Consider the following 23,130-nt stretch of genomic DNA (forward strand, 5'->3'; position numbering starts at 1 on the left):
GTGATGTTTTGTTTCTAGTAAACTCACGAAAATTCATTTTGTATTGTCTATTAAGCATTGAAGATCCACACACTTAATATATTATAATTTTGACTAACCGGGACTCCGTTCGTTCAGAGCTCCACAACACATTTAGATGAAATGTTGTGCAATTCCAATAAAACATGTTAATTCTAGTGGGAGTGTTCTATTTTCCAAATCCATGAGTTTAAACAATTATAAATAATTGAAATCAATTTAATTGAGTTTTGCACTGACATTGGGCCTCATTACGACCCAGGCGGTAAGTTACCGCCTGGGCCGTGACTTTACCACCATGGCGTAAACTATGTTTACGCCATGGTGGTTGGCGGACTTACCGCCCCATTCCGACCTTGGCGGGGCGGTAAGTCCCCAATCCCCATTTACCCTTCCCCATTCCCATTTTTGCCCCATAGGGCATAATGGGAGTGGGGAAGGCGTTAATTACGCCACCGTAAATTACGGTGGCGTAATTAACTCCATGGTCCCTTAGCGCCATGGATTTTAACACCTGCTAAAAGCAGGTGTAAAATCCGCCATGGGGCTAAGGGACCTCGTACTCAGGCGGTAAAGGTCGGCGCTGTTTACGCTGCCGTAAACCCCTTACCGCCTGGGTCGTAATGAGGCCCATAGTGTCTTGAGGATATGATTAAGTTGTCTGTTCCATTGTAGTGTACCAACAAGTGAGATCAAAGTGTCTGTGTTTTGTGGAAGTGGCATGGTGATTGATTCAATTGTGATCCTTTGTGTGGTTTCATTATAATTTCTTTTTCAACATGTTAAATGCATTTTTAAATATATATATTGCATAGAAAAAGTGCACACGTTAGACTGACATTCTGTCCAAAAAGGGAAATGCAATGCTGCCACAACCATAGTTGAAGAAATAAACAGTGTGTTTAACTTTGGACATATAGAATCCTTTAAGATTTTGCTGACCAGCTAATCACTATAACTCACCAGTATATGTGTCAGAAATTGAATTAGGTCTAAGCAGGATTCCGGAATGCAGGCAGCAGAGGCAGCAGCATAAACCAGCAGCTCCTGGCCCTCTCCTATCTATAGATAACTGAACATTATGAACTCCAAAAAGAAAATTGAAACTGCAGATAACCCTGGGCCCAAAAAAAACAAATCAGCTACTGACATGGCAGAGATACCAAGTCTGCAAGATATCTACTCCCTACTTCTCAAAGTGGCGCAAGACTTGGGAAAAGTGGCGCAAGATGTGGTTGATGTTAAATCTTCAATGGAAGACTTGACAATGAAGGTGGCTCAAATTGATAGCCGAGTTTCAGTTTTAGAAAATGGTAATGCCTCCATGTCGTCAGAAATTTTGGGGAGCTTCAGAGCCTACAAGAACCTGAAAGATGACTTCTATAAAGGGAAAGCTAAAACAATGGAGCTGGATTTGAAAATCAGGTGCAGAAACATACGGATTGTCAGTTTGGGGGAAGAAGAAAAGAAGGACTTGGCCCAAAAAGTGCTGGATGTCTTAAAAAGCTCAATCAAGTGTGAACAGATAACATTGATGGACATTGATAATACATTCAGAATTGGCGGGAAAGTAGGTCTTAAAGCTAGACAGATCCTGATCTCCTTTATGTGCACCTGGATCAAGGAAGATGTCCTAAGGGCAACAAGAAACATTGAAATGATATATTATAAAAAACAGAGGATTTTTATATAACCGGATTACCCAAAGGAGGTACTGGAGATCAGAAAATCTTTTAGGGAACCAAAAGAACTGGCAAGATCTTTGGGTTTGAAAGCCTTCCTTAAAAGGGCCAACTGACTTACATTGGTGTTTCCTTAAGGGGAGAACATCACCACTGATCCTAATGAGGCTCTTAAATGGTTAAAAGCTCTGGAAAACCGGTCAGGGATGATGAATAACTAATGTGCCCTATGGATGTCATCTTCCACGTATGCTACTACAACTGCACCAGAAGGTATGCTTGTAATTAGTCAATTTTGAACATTTAAAACATTGACATGTAGATTTAAGGTGTTGAAAATGGCGCCGATTGGAATTTCAGTTAAAAGGTCTAATTTTGAAAGAATACGATCTCACCGTCATGTACTGGGCTTCGGCGTATTATCGGAAGAAGATTAGAGAAAAGGACCTCTACAGCTGAAAGACATGTGATCAGTCAGCTGACCCGGATTTGCAGGACCGGAGACAGGAAATGCTTCAATGAGCGGTGACGCGTAATGCGTTATGAAGACTGGTTGTCAATACGGAAGTTGTTGGATCAGTACATAGCTATTTCTATGGGTGAACTGTTGCATTATGTATCTCCTGTACCCCTCAGGTGAGAATGGGGCAAATAAATACTATCTTCATGCTTCACGGGTGAACTCTGCCGCCTCAAGTGTCCCAGTGCTTTCCGCAAGCTTCCTTGCCATCTTGGCGACTCCTGACACGCTTACACTTCTATCCACCTGAAAACACTTTTACTTGTGGCTCTCCTCTTCAGCGTCCACGCAGCAAAATGAGGGTCATTACCTCAAATCACTCGGGTCCCCCTGCAGGGCAGCGCAGTGCCGAGCCGCACATCCAAGTCCGTGCACAACACAGTGCGGACATGCACCAGTCTCTGCCGCCTCTTTGCTTATTTTTGACAGTGTTTTAGAGTCGGTGGATTGTGCACGTTTTCGGCATTCTAATTTCATTAATTTATAGCTGGTTTACTTTCCCTGATATTCTCTATGTGCATTGGCGACTGGTATGGAAAACAAAATGTTTGTGCATGCAGGTGTTTTTATCTGCACATTGCCTCAAGTTTGTCTGTATTCCTACTGCAGTTTTACCTCTTTGACTGTCGTGGCATATGAGATTCTATGGTCGCGTTTGGCAGCCTTGCCAATTACACTGCAGCTGCAATGGCTTCGAATATAAGGCCAGTGGTTGGGGGCAGACGCTTTTAAGTGGTCTTGTGATGACTGATTCCTGCAGCCTCTCTTTTTTCTTTACCTGCCAGCTTTTTACTCCCAGCCTGTGGGGACATTGGGAAAGTCATGGTATTGTTGTTGTATTGTCAATGATAACCATTTTGGGCTTCAGGTTATAATTCAGATTTTCGTGAATTGGTTTCATTTGGGGAGATGAAGAAAACAACAAACTTTATATTGTCTTCACAATGTATAAACATTATATGGGTGTCATTACCAAAGCCCGAATTATACTACCAGATGGTCCCTTAGGAGTTTTCAGTAGAACAACCAGGTGATCGGATGGTTTTTCATTTTGAATCCTGTACAATGCTGCACCTAAATTCTTACTGACAGGGGACAGAGCAGGAATACTCTTCACTATATAGTACTAATACGCATGGAGTACGTTTCATTGCTCCCTACCGAGGGCCATGATTATTTCTAACCCTCAAGTGGTGCCTTTAGTTGTGTTCCATACTACCCACTAATGGACATACGCATTAACTCAACTGTATGTACTTAAATCCCGGTGTGACAAATCCCTTAGAGTTAGTTACTCTGCGCATTATTCATAAATTATAGTGGGTGTCTGATTATTTTCACACGAGTTTTAGGATGCAAGTAATTTGATATTAGTGACCCATGCTAGGCCACCGGTTACAGTGCAGTGACTTACATGTATGTTTGCTGGTGTTCATATATATGGGGTGTGTCTATCATGATATAGGGTGTTGTCTGACACCATTTCCTTGCAGTTCCCCATATTCTGGTTGTTCCAAATAGCTGGAATGTGACTCGATGGGTGGGCGGTCTCGCGGAACTATTGGGTTCAAGCTTGTGGTTTAATTCCTGCAATATTTATAAGATCCTATGGATTGGTATAGCATCGGCCAACAGTTTGGGAAATGAAACCCTTGTCTACCAAGATGCAGGTTTAATGGGTGTTTTTTGAGGTGTAAGGTTGATTTATCTTATATTTTATCCAGGTGTATATGCATAGGTACGGGCATATGGTGTCTCTATAGATGATCAGTTCCTGTTTCTCCTTAGGATACTGTGGTTTTAGAATTAATATGATGGGCATGATGGCGGGGGCGTTGAGTAGGGATGTTGAAGCTTATAATCAGCGGAAGGCATGGAGGGCAAGTAGTATTTTAATCTTTCAATGTCAACAGGGGGCCTGATTAACTATCATTAGCAAGGGGTATCTTATCATTTCACTAAATAAGGAGAATAAGGCTAGGTTTGGTATGATAGTGGTATAGACTTGAAGCTCTATTTTGACTATCGTGGCATATGTTGCTTTCAATCCCAGAATTTGTGAGGGTTACGTATTTTTTGGGGTCTAAGATGAGAAAATTGTATATTGTTTACAGGATAAGAAATATGAGTCCTGTGTTGTCTTGTTGGTTCTAGAGGTTGCAGATGGGGTAGTATTGGGTCAATACACTGGATCCTTAGCATGCAGAATTTGGGCAGCCTAGAATAGCATCAGGCAGTTGTTCTTTATAATATTTATCATTTGGTAATGGTTGGCTTTATATGGTATATGCATATGAGTGCATATCTTAAGATCAATTACTTTTTATGTACTGGTTTACAGTTTAGATTTTGGATGTGAACATTGGAAGATTAGCAAGTCTTGTGGTGGTGATAGTCTTTATGTATGAGTATATGGTTTGGAATAAGACGGCGGATCAAACAAACTGTACTGGACTTACCGAGGTGTAGTTGTAGTAGATATAGGGTTTTAGATTTAGATGACATGTTTTCGAAACGTTATTTTGTGGATTCTTTTTTGTTATAGGAGACTTATTGTGGAGTTCAAGTTATTTAGGAGAGGAGTACAGGGCGTTAGACTACCTGGAATGTGTTTTGGAATTTTTTCTTATACGCTGTTGTTGGTGTTTTGCATCTGTTTCAGAGGGGGTGGGTTAGGGTTTACGGTTGGGCTCACAAACACAAATCAAGATCTGTTGAAACGTTTTTTTTTGGAGCGGGTGAGGGTGGACAATTCGGATTGGAAAATGGATGATCAACTACGAGTTATCTCGTGGAATGTGAACGGCTTGAACAATGTACAGAAAAAACGTAAAGTAATGTCTTATTTGAATTATTTAAAAATGATTTAAAAGGGGATATTTATTTTCTTCAAGAGACATACCTATTTAAAGCAGACTTGGATGTTCTAAAGAAAGGTTGGGTTGGAAGAGCGTATGGATCATCTTTTGAATCAAGGTCTAGAGGTGTGGTTATTTTGATTGGGATGCATGCCCCGATTAAGGTTATCTAAGAAATTTGCGACAAGGAAGGTAGAATGGTCGCTATTTTAACAAATATTCAGGGCGAGGAAGTTACTTTTTGCAATATTTATGCACCATCATCGGATGATGGTATTTTTTCAGTAAGGTGGCTCAAACGATCCAAGATCTAAAGTCAAGTAACATAATTGTGGGTGGAGACTTCAACACAGTCATTGACTCTGCCTTAGATAGGAGTAATAATATACATTGCAGAAGGATTGACATGCAGTTACGGGCATTGAAAGATTTGATGGAGGAACATAACCGGAAAGACGTTTGGAGAATTGAAAATCCTTTATTGAGAGAATACAGTGTTTATTCTGGAGCACATGCTACATATTCCAGGATCAAAATGGTGTTGATGGCAGGAGAAATGTTGCGAAACTATAAAACAAGCAGCATAGGAAATATTGTGCTAACTGACCACGCTCATGTGGTTATGGATTTGAAGTGGAACTTCACTGTGAATAGACAAAATACATGGAGACTAAACATCTTATTGGACAATGCATATGAGATGGACAGACTTTCATCTGAAATAGATTATTTTGTGAAGGAGAACTGTAATGGAGAAGTTGGATCTGACGTAGTTTGGGAAGCATTTAAATGCACTGTACGAGGTATGTTTATAAGTCTGGCGAGTGGATTAAAAATAAATTGGACACAACACAAAAAGAACTAGAATTTAAAATTAAAGGTATGTCATGTGAACTGATGGTGGATCCCGCAAAAGTGGAATTGCTTCCCGAAATAAACAAATTGAAAAAAGAGTTGAAGATGTTAATATTGAATCGAGTAGACAAAAAGGTATTTCCAACAAAAGTGCACTTATTTTGAGCAAGGTGAGAAATGTGATTGCTGGCTAGCCTTTAGATTGAGGAAGAGAGAGTCGGAGCGTTCAATTACATCAATTAGAGACTCTGGTCGTCAGATTACATTCACACCGGGGTGGGGGGGATAAATGAAGTGTTCAGGGAGTTTTATGAAAATTTATATCAAAATGAAACCCATATTGATGCAGCTAATGGAGACTTTCTGGAGAAAATTCAAGTTCCAGAAATTTCATAGGAAGAATCGAAATTGCTGGAGGAAACTATAATGGTAGAAGAAGTCAAAATTGCAATATCAAAACTGAATGTTGGTAGGACTGCAGGGCTGGATGGGCTTCCAGTTGAGTTCTATAGGTGGTTGCCTAATTCAGCATTGGTACTGTTAACGGATATGTATAAGACTTCAAAGGCTAGAGGATTGCTTCCAGAAACGATTAGACATACAACGATTTCAGTATTTCTAAAAAAAGACAAAGATGAAACGTTGGCATCCAGTTACAGACCGATTAGTTTAATCAATGTGGACAATAAGATCCTGGCCAAGATTCTGGCACTAAGGCTGGAAAATCTCCTACCGAAGTTGATAGATCAAAATCAGTCTGGTTTTATTAAAGGTAGAATGGCGTTGTCAAAAACTTATAGGGAGTAGGGGTCTCGATCACCTCCTCCGAACCACAGAAGCCAAATTGATTGACCCCTCCCACCGTGGGTGGCACGGGCGCCTGAATGGATATCACAGGAAGCCACGTGGCAGCCAATGGGGGGAAGATGGAGTTAGGGAAAGGGGATGGAGTGACAAAGGAAAGGAAGGGAACATAACAAACAAATACATACAATAGCAATACTCCTGTACCTGTAACCCTAATTCCTAAACACCTAGCCCAATCTTATATTCCTGAAGTGAACCTGTTACATCATAACCATTGTGGCTTTACAAGTCTTCATCTTGCACATCACAAACATAACCTAGAACACAGACCTTGAACGTAACATGTAACTGGGGACAGTAATCCGTGAAAACACATAAGATGGCTTACAAGCAAAATGGCACAAACAAAAGGGGTGTCCCTTTCATGAAGATACAAGACACATGGCCCGCTGGGCACAATGAAGCCACAAACAGTGTTTTGGGAACAAATACACACAACAGGCCCTTGTGATAAGTGGACCCTAAAGACTTATTCCAAATACGTGCACATTAAGATAATCTGCCCCCGTGCACTGTTTTATCAGTTCAGAGTTCTTATAACATGTTTCCTCACACATGGCGTGTCTCACGCAGAGCGTGTATCCTAAAGCGTGTTACCTCACACACTCACTGCATTATTTGGATAATAAATCAATACATGAACATCAACGTATTATAACCCCAGAATGTAAGCACTGAGGTCCAAAACACTTAACTGATGGTCCGGATGCCTCACGAGGACCCGGACCCTGAAGAGCGATGCCCAACACAGTTTAGGAAGAACCGCTTCACCGCCGCAGCCCGCGACTGCCTTTCTTGTGTTCATCAGCATTACCGTCGCGGCCCGGGGAGGGGGAAGCTCAATAAGTCCTTCGGCGTCCGATATGCTCCCACATGCCTGCTCCTACCGCTGCCACCGCCCGTGCTGATAATCTGTAATTACCTGCACCGAGGCACGGGCGGCGGCTGATTTTAACAGTTGCTGCTAATGAGCAGCTGGTGCCGCGCGCGAGAGAGGAGAACTACACACTTCCCAAAGCCTAATGGGAAATGTAGTTTATCTCCTCCTGCCAAGCACCAAGCGCCGTCCTCGGCCTTTCCACAGATTCCTGACAGGCGTCCAGTAACATGAGGAAGCTACTGTGCACCATTACAAAGGCATCAAAGTTGTCAGAAGACTCGGCAGTCCTCTCATTGGATGCCGAAAAGGCATTTGATAGAGTAAACTGGCAATTTATGTTTAAGGTACTGGAAAGATGGGTTTCGGGATCCAGTTTTGTTCTTGGGCTAGACTGCTATACACCAAACCCACTGCTGATGTTAAAACTAATGGACTTAGGTCAGAACCTTTTGAATGGAACGTGGCACGAGATAAGGTTGTCTGCTAACCCCTTTATTGTTTATACTTGGTATTGAAGCTTTGGCTATAACACTGAGAACCGAAGAAGGTTTGCAAGGTATTCATTGTTGGGGCCTAGTACAAAAAATGTGGTTATAGGCTGATGGCTTGTTATTGGTCCTCAAGAACCTTGGTGAGTCAGTGCCCGTACTTATGAACATTTTGGAAGTCTTTCACCAATGTTCTGGATACAAAATAAATTGGGCAGAATCGGAAGTTCTACCATTGGTACCGATGTGTGACAAACAATTCATCACGCAGTTAGGCTTCAAGTGGTGCGCTGAAAAAATATATTTGGGGTATGGATTTTGCCTAATGTAATTGATTATGTGAGAGAAAATATGAATATGGTGTGCACTACTTTCAAATTGGATTTAGAGAGATGGTACTTGTTGCACCTTTCCCTTTGGGGGGAGGTGAATGCTTTAAAAATGGTGTCAACTCCTAGAATAAACTTTGTACTGAGTATGAGCCCATTAGATATTGAGGAAAAATATTGGCGTGAATTGGATAGACTCATGCAAGATTTATTGTGGGATCGGAAACCACCATGTCTGAAGATTAGTAAATTACAGTTGCCTTTGTCTAAGGGTGGTTTGGGAGTCCCAAATTTCAAAGCATACCATTTGGCTTTTATGGCACAAACTCTATTTGCCTTCTTTAAAACGGAGCAAGAGGACTGGTTATGTGCAGAGTCTAGCCATTAGGCCCATTATCGCCTAGGGCTCTGCTAACAACTAAACCATACAGAACAAAGGTGGCGGATCCATTGACTAGGAGTTTGCAGAATTCTTGGTTGGTTTTAAATGAATGTTTGGGTTTTAATGCATTGAGAGATCCAAGTGCTTCAGTTTGGCTGAATCCAAGTGTTACACATGAAGGGAAAGTTTTGTTCTGGCATGAATGGTTCCTAGCTGGGGTGCAGTGGATTGGGGACCTTTTCAATGGAGTGAATTGGATGATGGCTAGGGAGATACGGATGAAGTTTGATATTCCTACTTTTTGTCTGGCAGACTATTGGAAGATCAAGAAGGCGGTGGGTGAAGTGAATATGGAAGAAAGAATGAATGTGGATATGCTTGGTTGGAATTCAGGAGTGAGTGGTTGTGGCCTAGTCAGCTATGTTTATAGACTGTATCAAATTATAGGGCAAAGGATGCTTTGAGACTGTATTGGAACAGGAGGATTGGGGAAGATATTACAGAAGATCATTGGTCACGGATTCGTGAGAATGTGAAGTTGTGTTCTTTAGGGCTTGCTGAAAAATCCCGTCAAATCAAGATTATAAATAGAACATATTGGACACCTGAGAGACTGATGAAAAGGGGAATGAGTGACAGCTCTGAATGTTGGCCGTGTGTACATGAAGTTGGCACAATAGAACATATGGGGCCTCATTACACGGTAGGCGGTAGGGATTTACCGGCACCGGTAAAATACCGGTACCGTTAAATCCCTGCCGCCTTACTGCGAGGTCCCTTAGCGGGTTGGAGTTTTAACGCCTGCTTTTTGCAGGCGTTAAATACCAACCCGCTAAGGGACCTCGGAGCTAATTACGGCACCGCAAAATTGCGGTGCCGTAATTAGCGCCTTCCCCATTCCCATAGAGCCCTATGGGGCAGAAATGGGAATGGAGAAGGACAATGGCGGAAGGGGGATTTACTGCCCCTCCAACCTTGGGATGGGGCGGTAAATCCCCTTTCCGCCAAGGCGGTGCCGGTATTTTACCGGCATGAGCCATGGCACTAATAGCGCCATGGCTCACCGCCTACCGTGTAATGAGGCCCATGGTGTGGGATTGTTTGAGGGTAAGGGGTCTGTGGTTCGGATTTGATCAAATTTGTGAAAAGATTCTTGATGCACAGGTTTACATGGATTTCAAGACCATTGTGCTAGGTAATGATGAAATGTTGGATGATTTGACTACATCTCAGAGAAAATTGATCTTTCGGGGTGCAATGGTGGGGAAGAAACTGATTTTGAGACATTGGAAAACATCTGATCCTGTTACAATTGAGATGCGGATTGCAGAGATGCATTTACTAGTGAAAATGGAAAGAGTGTTGTATTGGAGGGAGAAGAAAAATGCTTTATTCAACAAGATCTGGGCTAAATTTATTTTATTGTATTAGGCTTGATTATTGAATATGTTGTGACTCCGTAGGGGGATGGGGTGGTTTATATGTATTTAGTTTCATAATTATTAATGTGGTTACTGCATATTGTTTTGTTACTGTTTGTGTTTCAATATTGAGAATTTTGGAAAATAAAATAATTTAAAAAAAAAACAAATTGTGTCTAAAATGTCAGAGGGCAATAAAAACGTGAAGAAAATTGAAAAAATATATTACTCATTGCTTTGGAATATTGACTATTATTTGATAATTCATAGGTATTATTTAATTGGCCATCATAGTTTTACAATTGAGAGGCATTTCACAGCTGTACACAAGCATGATTAGTAAAAAAAATAAAAATGTAAAAAAGATATGTTGAGCTAAGATGCACTATTATTGGCAATATTTATTAATCAGTTAAGTAGCACAGCACATTCTTGTTTCAGTGCAAAACGATTTTGGCCCAATGCTTAAGAGTGGTTTATTAGTAGTTTCAATCTTCGATGATCTCTCACTAGAGTTTAATATGAGTCCATTCATAGATGTGAGACTTTAAAATCACGTGGAAGCTTTAAAGACCTGATCATGGCTCTCGGATGAAGATATTCATCATATCGCTGTTCTGTGAATTATTTCTTCCTTTTTTAAGACTACTTGAGTGCACTACAATATTCTTGCACTTTTTCATCCCTTCTGTTGTTTTATGTCCTCCCACTTAATAATCCCAACCACTTGTTAGGCATAAACTTCTACAATTATACTTGCAATGTTCAGTTCTTTTTATACTTAGTCGAAGAAGGTATATCTCTTGATTAACGGGAGTAACGCCCCAGCACTGTGTGATACTGCTGCGATTATCACTGCTGTTCGATGACAGTGAGTGTGAGTGGACCAGATCATCCCTGGTCCTCCCAGACTAGTCAAGAGATTCAATGGTCTCACTCGATTCCCACTGGCTATCGTGGTGTTCAGTTGGAGGGGGAAACCCTCTCAATTTGGGTTGCTATAAAAGTTGCCATTCTGTTGAATTGTCTGTTAGGGAATGATAGACCTGATGCAGAAATTATTTCTCCGGTCACCGATTGAGGGCCCAGGAAGCAGCTCGGGTATTAGCAGCCCTGGCAGCCATGGGTCCAGGGGCTTTTCCAGCCAAGACTGGCTCTGCTGGTATTACCCAGTGCAGATCTGGAGTCCATGGAGATGCCTGCTCTTGCCGGACAGGGTCTAGTGCCCACTGAAGTGCCTGCTGCGCAGGCACCCGACTCAGTGACCTCAGGGTTGCATACAGGCAAGAATCCGAACCTGAGGTGGAGGACACAGTAGCTTCAGACCTCATGGGTCTCCCTGAACTATGTGACGTTGTTAACTGGGGGCCCCCGAGCCCGGCTGACTTTTGCTAAGCACAGCGCGACTGTCCAACTTTGGCAGTTCTGCATGAGCAGGCATAAAAGCAAGCCGAGGGGGAAGCCCCTGGGATGTTCAAGAAGAACAGTCTCCTGTACAGTGAGCCCAAGACTTCTGAGGTGGGGGCCAGCCAGTGTTTGGTGGTTCCCCAGTGCCACCAAAGCTTTCTTTTGGACTTGGCTTATGACATTCTGTTAGCAGGACACCTTGGAATGACGAAGACAACCAATAGGTTGTCGGCCCAGTTCTATTGACTCCGGAGTCAAAGATAAATGCATTTGTCAGGTCCTGCCGTACTTGCTAAGCGTTCGGCAAGGCTGGCGGCGCTCCCATAATTTCGCTACATGTGGTTGGGCGGCCTATCGAGAGGATAGGTATGGACATTGTGGGTCCTTTGGATCCACAAACTTCCTCAGGAAACCAGTATATCTTAGTCCCGGTTCATCATGCCACCTGGTACTCTGAGGCTGACCCCCTGAGGAGCATCAAAACCCCCGTGGTTGCGAAGGCTCTTATCGGGATATTCTCTTACAAGGGATTGCCTTAAGATGTCATCTCTAACAAGGGATCCAACTTCATATCAGCATATATGAAGGTGATGTGGGATGACTGTGGAGTAAACTACAAGTTCTCTATGGCTTTTCATCCATAAACAAACAGGTTTGTTGGGTGGTTCCAACAAGACTCTTAGGGGCATAATAGGTGGCTTGGAAAAGCCTCTGAGGAGAAAGTGGGATATTCTCCTGCCATGCCTCCTGATCTCCTACTGGGAGGTGCCACAGAATGGTGTTGGGTTTCGTCCCTTCAAGCTTCTGTTTGACCATCTCGTTAGGGGTCCTCTAAGTCTGGTGCAGGAAGGATGGGAGGGCAACCTCCTTACCATGAAATAGTGGACTATGTGCTTGGTCTTTGATCCAAGATGTCCAAGTACAAGGAACAAAGCACCCAGAAACTGAAGGCAAGCCAGAAGCTCATGAAGTACTGTCAGGACGATAAGGCTACCATGACAGAATACACACTGGGCAAGATGTTCTGGATCATGGAACCCATCAAGCCCAGTGCCTTGCAAGAGAAGTGGACTGGGCCTTATTTGGTGCTGGAGAAACCTAGTGAGGTCAACTACCTCACTGATACTAAGACCCTGAGTCAGATGCATTTGGACTTCTTTGTCAAGAGGCTTAAACCCTATGACAGCCGAGACAACCTAGTGATGGCTCTAGTCACGGACGACGAGACGGAGGAGCAGGCTGTCATGAACCATGGACATAGCCCCTTCTGGTCTTCCTGGTCCTGGTCCAGACGGAGAGTGTGCTCCTTGATACTTCCAACATGGCCGTGCCCAGTGCCGTGTTCCGTACTAGCCTGTACGTCAGACACGGCACGTTCTATAAATGGGCCACGCCCCCGCGCGTCTCAACGCTATCTCTAGGTAGTGTCTCGACGTGTGTGTGTTGCTTGGCGTTACCCTTCCAAGTTCCTGGCCAACTCCCTTATTCTTTCTTCCATTTTCCCCTGTTTCCAGTATCTCTTACCTTTCTTCAATCCTCTTCCTGGACGTCCTGGAACACGCGACTTCCTGGAACTTTGAACGCTCGTGCTGGAGTCAGACTCGACTCGCGCGCACTTATACAAGTCCCGGTCCGGCCGGGAGAAGGAGTCCTCCGCGGAACGCCACAAGAAGAGAACTCAGGTGAGCCGGGGGGAAACCTTTGACAGATTGAGACGCCAAACGATCAACACTGATACCGCTATGGAGAAAGCAGTCCAGGACCTCATGCTCGGCATGCAGGAGCTAACAACCGAGGTACAGAACTTAAAGGCAGAGAACGCAGCCTTGAAACAATTAGTGCTGTCACTTGACTCTGCCAATAAGGAAAGCGTGATACTGGGTGGAGTGGTAGACAAATACGATGGCTCGCCAAAATCCTTACGTGGATTTCTGGATTCCTGCTTTGTGCATTTTACATTCAAGCCCTATTATTTTTCAACTTCCAGGGCCAAGGTGGGCTTCATAATCTCCCATCTTACAGGGAATGCGTTATCTTGGGCCACTCCCCTAGTGAACTCTGGAGACGTCCTCCTGGACGATTATGATGCATTTATCCAGGCGCTCAAGTCTATGTTTGACCGCCCCGAACAAGTGTTCAGCGCACAGGAAAGCGTACTTGATTTTCCGCAAGGATCCCAGGGTATGCTAACGTTCGTTACCAGATTCAAACAGCTGGTAAAGGAGGCTGATTGGGGCCCTGAAGCGAGTTTCACCTTATTTCGCAGGGGTCTAAATGACGATATCAAGGATGAATTAGCCAGAGTGGCTCGCCCTAGTTCCTTTCAGGCTTTGGTAGATCTAGCCTTACAAATAGACTTTCGTATCCAGGAAAGAAGGGCTGAAAGGAAAAAGGCTAAGACTGCCTTTCAACGAACCCCTCCGGAATCGACTGTGAAATCCGATCCTGTCTCAACCCCCGATAACGACTCCGAACCAATGCAAATAGGTGCCTTTCGTGGGCCAATTACTCCACAAGAAAGGATGAGAAGAATTCACACCGGCCTGAGAATGTATTGTGCCTCAGACAAGCATCTCGTTAGAGAATGTCCTTTAGCCCCTCCACGGCATTCGGGAAACGCCAGCTCCCGGCCCTAGATGGAGCGAGGTTTCGGGAGAAAGATGTCTGCTCCACATCAATCACATCCTTGAACTCTCCTGGACAGAATAACCTGGTGGTGCTACAGGCCTTTCTATCGCCCTCCAAGCACAAGACCTATCCCATACTGGCCCTGGTGGACTGTGGAGCTATGGGAATTTTCATTGATCAAGACTGAGTTATCAGATATAAAATACCATATCAGTCACGGAACATTAAACAGCCGGTAGAAGCAATTGATGGGAGACCTCTCTCTTCAGGACCCATAACCCTACAGACAAAAGAGGTCAGTCTCTCCATAAACCACCACCAAGAGCAGATTACATTCGACATCATCAAATCAGCCCATTACCCTATGGTTCTGGGTATGCCCTGGCTTCAAAGACATAATCTGTACATTAATTGGACAGCAGGGTCATTGTTTCTGGTCTCTGAGTTTTGTATGTCCCACTGTTTATCCCTGGATCTCTCCTTAACACCAGCTATTGAACATTCAGGAGAGCAAAAAACTTCACTCATGGTTTCCAACATTGTACAAGTCCCAGAGGTCTACCAAGGATATACTGATATCTTTTCGACTGCCATAGTCCAGGCTTTACCCCCTCACAGACCCGAAGATTGTGCCATTGAGACAGATCCCTCGGCAGTAATTCCCTTTGGCAGAATGTTTATCCTTTCAGAACCTGAGAAAAAGGCCCTCCGAGAATACCTGGACATCAATTTGGAAATTGGCACCATAAGACCCTCAAAATCTCCAGCGGTTGCCTCATTGTTCTTCGTTCCTAAGAAGGATTCCAAGGAACTCAGACCCTACCTCGACTACCGTGGTCTAAATCAATGCTCCCTCAAAGATCGGTACCCTCTGCCTCTGATTTCAGATATCCTGGAAGCTGTCAGAGGTGCCGTAATATTCACGAAGTTGGACCTCCGGGGTGCCTATCACTTAATCCGTATCCGGGAAGGGGACGAATGGAAGACCGCCTTTAGAACGCCCTTTGGTCACTTTTAATATCTAGTCATGCCCTTTGGATTAGCTAATGCCCCTGCAGTTTTTCAACGTTTCATGGATAGGGTGTTTTCTGACATGCTTTTTCTCTTTGTCATTGTCTATCTAAACAACATTTTGATTTATTCCAAGGATCCCTTGAAACATGAAGAACATGTCATGGCGGTACTACAACGGCTCCGTGAAAACAAGCTCTTGGTCAAACCTGAGAAATGTCTTTTTCACGTGACTTCAGTTCATTACCTTGGATTCATCCTCAGCCCAGAAGGAGTTGGAATGGACCCTTCAAAGGTAAAGGCCATACTGGTCTGGCCTGCTCCTACATCGGTGAAACAGGTTCAGTCTTTCTTGGGACTTGCTAACTTTTATCGAAAGTTCATTCCTACCTTTTCTGAGCTCGTCCAACCGATCGTTGCTCTGCTGAAGAAGGATGTTCCCTTCATCTGGTCTTCCTCGCAAGAGATGGCTTTTCAATGCTTGAAGACAAGATTCACGCAAGCCCCCGTCCTGGCTCAGCCTGACTTAGATCGCCCTTTCATAGTGGAAACGGATGCCTCCAACCATGCCATAGGAGCAGTCTTGAAACAGGTGCTTGAGGACAAGATGGACCACCCAGTGGCTTACCTCTCCAGAACCCTAACAACCAGCGAAACCCATTACTCCGTCCTGGAAAAGGAGCTGTTGGCAATCCGCCAAGCCTTCACAGAATAGCAACATTTACTCCTGGGTGCTAGATATCCAGTCCAGGTCTGTACGGACCATCGAAATCTACAAATTCTCCAATCTATGGAGTGCAGGAACAGTCGTCAGGCGCGTTGGGCCTACTTCTTCGCCCAGTACAAAATCCAAATCACTCATGTTCCTGGATCACAAAACGTGATTGCGGACGCCTTGTCCCGACGTCCTGACTATTTAACCACTGAAGACAGGACCTATCCTACAATGTTTCCCAACACAATCTTTATAGCTCAAGCGATCAACCTCTTGGAAGAGATTCGAGCCAAAACCCAGTCCTCTGACCTCTAGAAGGACATCTCTAGGAAGAATCCCTGGAACTTAAGAATCAAGGAAGTATACTTATTCAAGGACAATGCCTTGGTCATTCCCACACCGAAACTTCAACATAAAATAATAACTCTCTGCCATGATACTTTCCATTCTGGACATCGTGGTGTAACCAACACGCTCCGTCTTATACAAAGACAGGTTTGGTGGCCGGAAATGAAATGCAAGATACAAGAGTACATCAAGACCTGTACTGTCTGCAGTCAGAATAAGCACGACAATAAGAGACCGGCGGGCCTTCTATTGCAACCTATACTGCCAACAAGACCATGGGAATGTATAGCTACATACTTCATCGTAGAATTACCACCTTCCCGGGGTTACACGACCATCATGGTAACCATAGACTTGTTTACTCATATGGCACATTTCACGCCTCTCTATAAACTTCCTTCCTCTTCAGAGCTCGCAGGAATTTTCCTAGAACACATTTTCCGTCTTCATGGACTCCCTTCCAAGATCATATCAGACCGAGGACCGCAATATATTTCACAATTCTGGAAACATCTCTGTTGTGTTCTAGGGATTTAACATCATCTGGATATCACCCACAGACCAACGGGGCCACAGAACGTGTTAATCAAACCCTGGAGCAATATCTTCGTTGTTTCGTAACCAAGGTACAGGATGATTGGTCCCTCCTTATACCCTTGGTCGAATTTGCCTATAACAATTCAGATCACTCAGCGATCAACGTTAGCCCCTTGTATTGCAGTCAAGGTTTTCATCCCTCCATTTACCTTCAGTTCTACCACATCCAACTCCAGTACCTTCACTTGATTCCTGGATTGAAACTCTCCTCAACATCCACAAGGAAGCCAAGGAACAATTGGGAAAGGCCCAGATTCGCACTAAGCGATATGCTGATTCCAAAAGAAGACCAGCACCCTCCTATTCTATTGGTGACCAAGTCTGGTTGTCCTCGAAACTATTACTACGACATCTACGCCCTAACAAGTTAGCCCCTCGATATTATGGTCCATTTTCCATAAAAAAAATCATCAATCCTGTTTCTTATCGGCTCAACCTACCAGACTCCTGGAAGAGAATACATCCAGTTTTTCACACTTCTCTACTCAAACCCTACATCCACTCCACCCGGAAAACCGGCAGACCCAGTCCTGTGATTGTGGACAATCAGCTGGAATATGAAGTATCCAGAATATGTGACTCCAGGTACAAACGGGGTCGGCTTCAATACCTGGTCGAGTGGAAAGGCTATCCTCCTAGCGAGAGAACATGGGAACCACTATCCAACCTAAACAACCCTTGATTGCTGAGAAGATTCCATCTCATACACCCTGGCAAGCCTGGTGGGACGGGGTTTCGGAGGAGGCATGCTGTCATGAACCATGGACATAGCCCCTTCTGGTCTTCCTGGTCCTGGTCCAGACGGAGAGTGTGCTCCTTGATACTTCCAACATGGCCGTGCCCAGTGCCGTGTTCCGTACTAGCCTGTACGTCGGACACGGCACGTTCTATAAATGGGCCACGCCCCCGCGCCTCTGCGTGTCTCAACGCTATCTCTAGGTAGTGTCTCGACATGTGTGTGCTGCTCGGCGTTACCCTTCCAAGTTCCTGGCCAACTCCCTTATTCTTTCTTCCCTTTTCCCCTGTTTCCAGTATCTCTTACCTTTCTTCGATCCTCTTCCTGGACGTCCTGGAACACGTGACTTCTTGGAACTTTGAACGCTCGCGCTGGAGTCAGACTCGACTCGTGCACACTTATACAAGTCCCGGTCTGGCCGGGAGAAGGAGTCCTCCGCGGAACGCCACAAGAAGAGAACTCAGGTGAGCCGGGGGGAAACCTTTGACACAGAGGCATCCTTTCCCCAACTTGTTGCACACAGAGCCCACTGACGGTTCTCTTGCGGGAGTTCAAATCTCCCCAGACCTCACCGAACAGCAAAGACTGGACTGCCAGCAGCTGGTGGATCAGTTCGCCGGCCTGTTCTTGCTGTCTCCCAGGAAGATTGATTGATGTATCCCTGATATCGACAGAGGAGACATTGAGCAGGTGAAAAGTAGGATTCGACGGATGTCCGACAAGGTCAAAGACACCAGCAAGAAGGAAGTCTCCAAGATGTTGGTCTTGAGGGTGATCGAGTTGTCTCGCAGGCCCTAGGCTAGCCCTGTGGTACTGGTCCCTAAAAGATCAGTGGCAGGAAAACCGAGGTCCGCTTTGTGTTGCTCATCGGGGGCTCAACTTGGTCACGAAGACAAATGCACACCCCTTCCCTCAGGTAGTTGGCTCATTGATCGGTTAGGCGCTGCCAAGTTCATGAGTACCTTGGACCTCATGGCGGAGTACTGCTAGGTCGGCCTGAACCGTAATGTGAAAGAGAGGTCTGCATTGTGCATCCTGGACGGGCATACCAGTCACGGTTATGCCTTTGGGATTAAAGAATGCCCCTGCCACCTTCCAGCGGATGTTGAACCAGGTCCTACCGGGCTGGAAGACTTCATTGTCACCTATTTAGATGACGTGGCAGTATACAGAAACACCTGGGAATATAGCCTACCAGGAACAGGTGCTTCAAGCCATGCAGAAGGCTGACTTGACTTTCAAGACATTCAAATGTCAGATGACGGGGGTACTATGACTTACATAGGTCACTATGTCAGTGGCACTAAGAAACAGTCTCTCCAGGCCAAAGTCCAGGCGGTGAAGGACTGGGAGGTCCCCACCACACTGACTTGAGTGAGGGCCTTCCTTGGTGTCATGGGTTATTACCGCCCTTTCATTAAGGAGTATGGGACTTTTGCCTTTCCCTTACATGATGTCACATCAAAGAAACTGCACAAGACGGTCAATAGGATCCCGGCTTGCCAGTCATTCTTCCAGAGTTTGAAGAATGGCCTATGCCAGGCCCCCGTTCTGAAGATCCCGGATTTTGGGCAAGACTTCATGATACAGGCACTTGTAAATGTGGCATTGGTGCAATGTTTGCACAACGGAACTCTGCAGAGGTGGAACATCCTTGTGGGTACCTAAGTAGGCACTTGACTAAGCGAGCGCGCAACTGGGTCACCATCGAGAAAGAGGCATTTGTGGTAGCTTGGGCCCTACATTTTTGGGTCTCACTTCACTGTCCAAACCGACCACAGACCTCTGAGGTGGCTTATGGCCATGCAGGGAGAGAACACCAAGTTATTGCTTTAGGCCACATCCCTACAGGGATTGGACATCGACATCCAGCACAAACCGGCAGATGCTGTACTCCAATGCAGATGGCCTCAGTAGGTACTTTCAAAAGAAGAATGAGCTAGACCCACGGAAGGGTGAGTCTCAACCTTTTTGGCTGGGGGGCATTGAGGAATTGCCATTTGGCAACCGTTAAAAGCCCTGTTTTTTTTTATTTTCATGCTACATTAAATGATGCAGGGGATTTATTCTCCCAACTGGTAATCTTCAAACCAGATCATCCTTTGTCAGCAACTCCATGCCAAAAGCATAGTGCACTTGTGCCCTACTGTATCAGTAGCCTGACCCACAGCACCTACCTTGCTTGTGGCGCAGAGCCAGTTCAAAGGCCACAATTGTCCCACTCGACTGCTGCAGCGATAGCAAAGTCACTGCAGCAAAGGGGCAGCATTTAAGACATACCCCCTGTACCAAAACTTCAAGGATCACAAGAACCCCATGCTGGTGGCAGGGTAATCCGTAAAAATAAGCTATGCCTGAGTTTAGGCATAGTGCATTGCACTACTTACGATCATGACCGCCACATCCAAATTGATATCGCACATGTGTCAGCTCCTCTGAGTTCGCTCTGCTGAATGTGTTTCCTGGTCAGACGGGCCAATACTGCCAAGCGGCAGGACAGAAACCCTGGAGACCCAGCCACTCTTTGATCCCCTTTTTGAGAGCTGGTAACATCTTCTCGGAGAGACAGCCGCACAGCAGGCAGCTATGCTGGACTTAGGTATCAAAGGAGCACAGGCATTCAGGAAGAGCAAAGCACTGTGGGTGTGACATCAGCAGGGAAATGTCCACTCCGACCCAGAGCAGGGATTGGTCCACTAAAACAGGCTAGCTTCAGAGCAATTACCAGGGGGCTTCTGCCTTTAAAAGAAGGGGTCTCTCACCACTTCATCAGATGCACTCAGTTCCTTGATGATCCTTTAATGACGAAGAGACGTTCTGAAGATTCTCATTTGGACTTCCTTTGGAATGATTGTTCTATCCAAAGGCCTCATCCTGAGGTGAAGAAGGAGCCTCCAAGACAGAACGAAGCTTTGTCCCCTAACCACTCCCAGGGCACATTGGGAGTGACCAGTGCTGTGGACCAGGACCAACCACTCTGCAATGGATCTTCAAAGCTGAAAGAGCAGACTCTGAACAGAAGCTTCCTGTCCTCGAGTGCACTGCGAGGACCTCACAGCAACCAGAGAGCCAGGCCAGCAGAAGCTCCCTGTTCTACTGCACCGAATAGGTCACTCTGTATTCCCTGCATCTTGAACAGTAGGGAAGACATTAGCGTTGCTGTCTGCGTTCTTCCAACTAGCCAAACTATTGTTTGCATCTAAGTCAGCTCGAAACAGCATTGTGTTGTAGCAAAGCATATCACCTGCTAGGCCCAAAGCGACTGCTCAATGCCAGAACCTGAACTTAATTGCTGGAGAGTTACTCGCAGACTCTAACCGGGGGTTACAACCACGGCTTGGCCCAGCTAGCTCGTGAGCTGTCACCTCATTGATCGCACATCGACGCACCCTCGATCACCACTTCGACGAACGTTGCCCATCGACTCGAACTGCTGGAGTGTCACTTGCGGCCCACTCGCAGCAGCTAAAGCCCGACTTGCCCTGGCCAACTGCAGAGCGTTCTGCCCTGACCTGCATCATTGAAGAGCGACGTTTCTATTGCACAGATCAATTGCAGCCACCCCCACTCGATGCCCACTTGCTGCCAGGGCCTCCACTATCAAACGTGCCTGAACTGAGCCTGATAAGCTTGCATCATCGTTCGACACTGGGTCTGATGCGTCTACCCACCAAGAACTGCATCCCGGTACAGTTGTTACTGAACGGCCAACAAGGTCCACTGGGACCCTAGAGATTGGTTAGGTCACGCTCGTCCCTGTTTTCAACCGAATATCCTTTTTATGGCTTTACATTATCGATACCCCTGGAACTAGGCTTGGAGTGCTACTTACTCCAGTCTCTTGCATCTTCTCTGTTCTTTCCTTTGGGGTGTGTTTTAGTATAGTACTCTCTTTTCGTTCTATGTGCAGATGGCGTATTTAATTAAAGTATATATATTTTTATAGGACCTTCGTTGGAAACATTCCCTTTATTTTGGACTGTGATACTGTTTCAACTTCACACACCCCTCTTGAGAGTATAGCCTTCCCTCAGCCCACATTACCACAGAAGGCAAAGGAGGTATATCTCTTGGTTGTTCCAGATTTACCTTTATGATTGCGTTGTGTTGTGGTTTGTATAAGTGTGAGGGTTGAGTGGGCCATTTTGTATTCATACAAGGCAGAATCCATTTCCTCGCAGGTTGAATTACGCTTCCTCCCTACTCTTACCCCTCATTGACACCGTACAGAAGAAGTTCAGGGAGCCCACAAACTGCTGCATCATTCTGGTAGCAGCAATGTGGCCAGCCAGGTATTGGTGTTTGGACCTAAACTCTCTGGCTGGGCTACCTCTTGTCAAGTCCCCCAGAGGGAGGAGTCTGGGAGTTGCAGGCTATTTTGTTGGTTGAGCCATTCACTGCATTCCACGGGACAAGTTGGTGCTCTGCAAACACTCTTACTTTTTTCAAAGGTTTTATTGGATTTTCGAGTGCAACAAGTAATGTAATTGTCTGTGTTCTTTCTTAACCCTTTGCCGGAGGGGAAGAGTACTCCACAATTTCAGCTTTTGTCGAAAGCTGAAATTCGACCTGGACAGGGTCAAGGGTACCAGATCTTTGGACAGACGCTGTTCTTTATGGAGGCAATTCTCGTCGGTCGGTCGGTGGCATCAGAAGCCTACATTGCTTGCTGAGTATTTGCTTGCATCATTGATGCTTACAGGAGCAGGTCTGCATCCTCGCAAGGGTCTTCAGGCTCATGCAGTTCATGCCAAATCAGCCTGTCTCAGAGACGTGTTTCTTGGGAGGTTGTTGGCAGAGCCACTGCATTCTGTCTGTCCTACAGCTTGGGCTAGAGCTCCTAGCGGATGCTTGATTTGGAGAAGCAGTCCTGCAAAACCTGTTTGGTTCGGCAGCATCACGATTACCGCCCCTTCAGTGTGTGAATGTTGGTTAATCTCCGACAAGTATGGGGGAAGGGAGACGCAGGAGTAAGGAAAAGTTACTCATCGCAGTGACTAGAGTACTCTAGTCCATAGACCCTGTTCCTGCACACGCCCTCCCATCTTCCCCACTAAATTGGTTGTCAGTCAGGGTCGGCCTAAGTGATGGTAAAGGAGTGGCAGGTGAGGCTGGGGGGCAGCCCCTGTAGGGGAGTGGCTGTGTACACATACATGTGCATATACGTGGCCAATCAAATTTGAGGGAATCTTTTGCTATGCCCCAAAATTCTCGGGTCCTGTCTCAGCAAACGGAAACTCCCACAAGTAAGGAGGAAGGCAGCTCTGGACTAGGAGTAACCACTATGGAGAGTAACTTTTACTTTTAGTAAAAGATATCTATCTCGCTGATCACTTTTTCTGGTTTCGTAGCGATCATCAAGCTGATGCACTATCCCCCCGCCCCCAA

General features: G+C 45.3%; 1 protein-coding gene across 4 annotated transcripts in view; it reads left to right on the plus strand.

Annotated features, from left to right (window-relative positions):
• Positions 1-23,130, plus strand: part of CNTN1 (contactin 1) — a 1,316,193-nt gene that overhangs the window by 513,308 nt on the left and 779,755 nt on the right. The window lies entirely within an intron of this gene.

Source organism: Ambystoma mexicanum, chromosome 12 (genome assembly GCF_040938575.1).
Source record: "Ambystoma mexicanum isolate Mex_15411 chromosome 12, UKY_AmexF1_1, whole genome shotgun sequence".
Taxonomy (NCBI): domain Eukaryota; kingdom Metazoa; phylum Chordata; class Amphibia; order Caudata; family Ambystomatidae; genus Ambystoma; species Ambystoma mexicanum.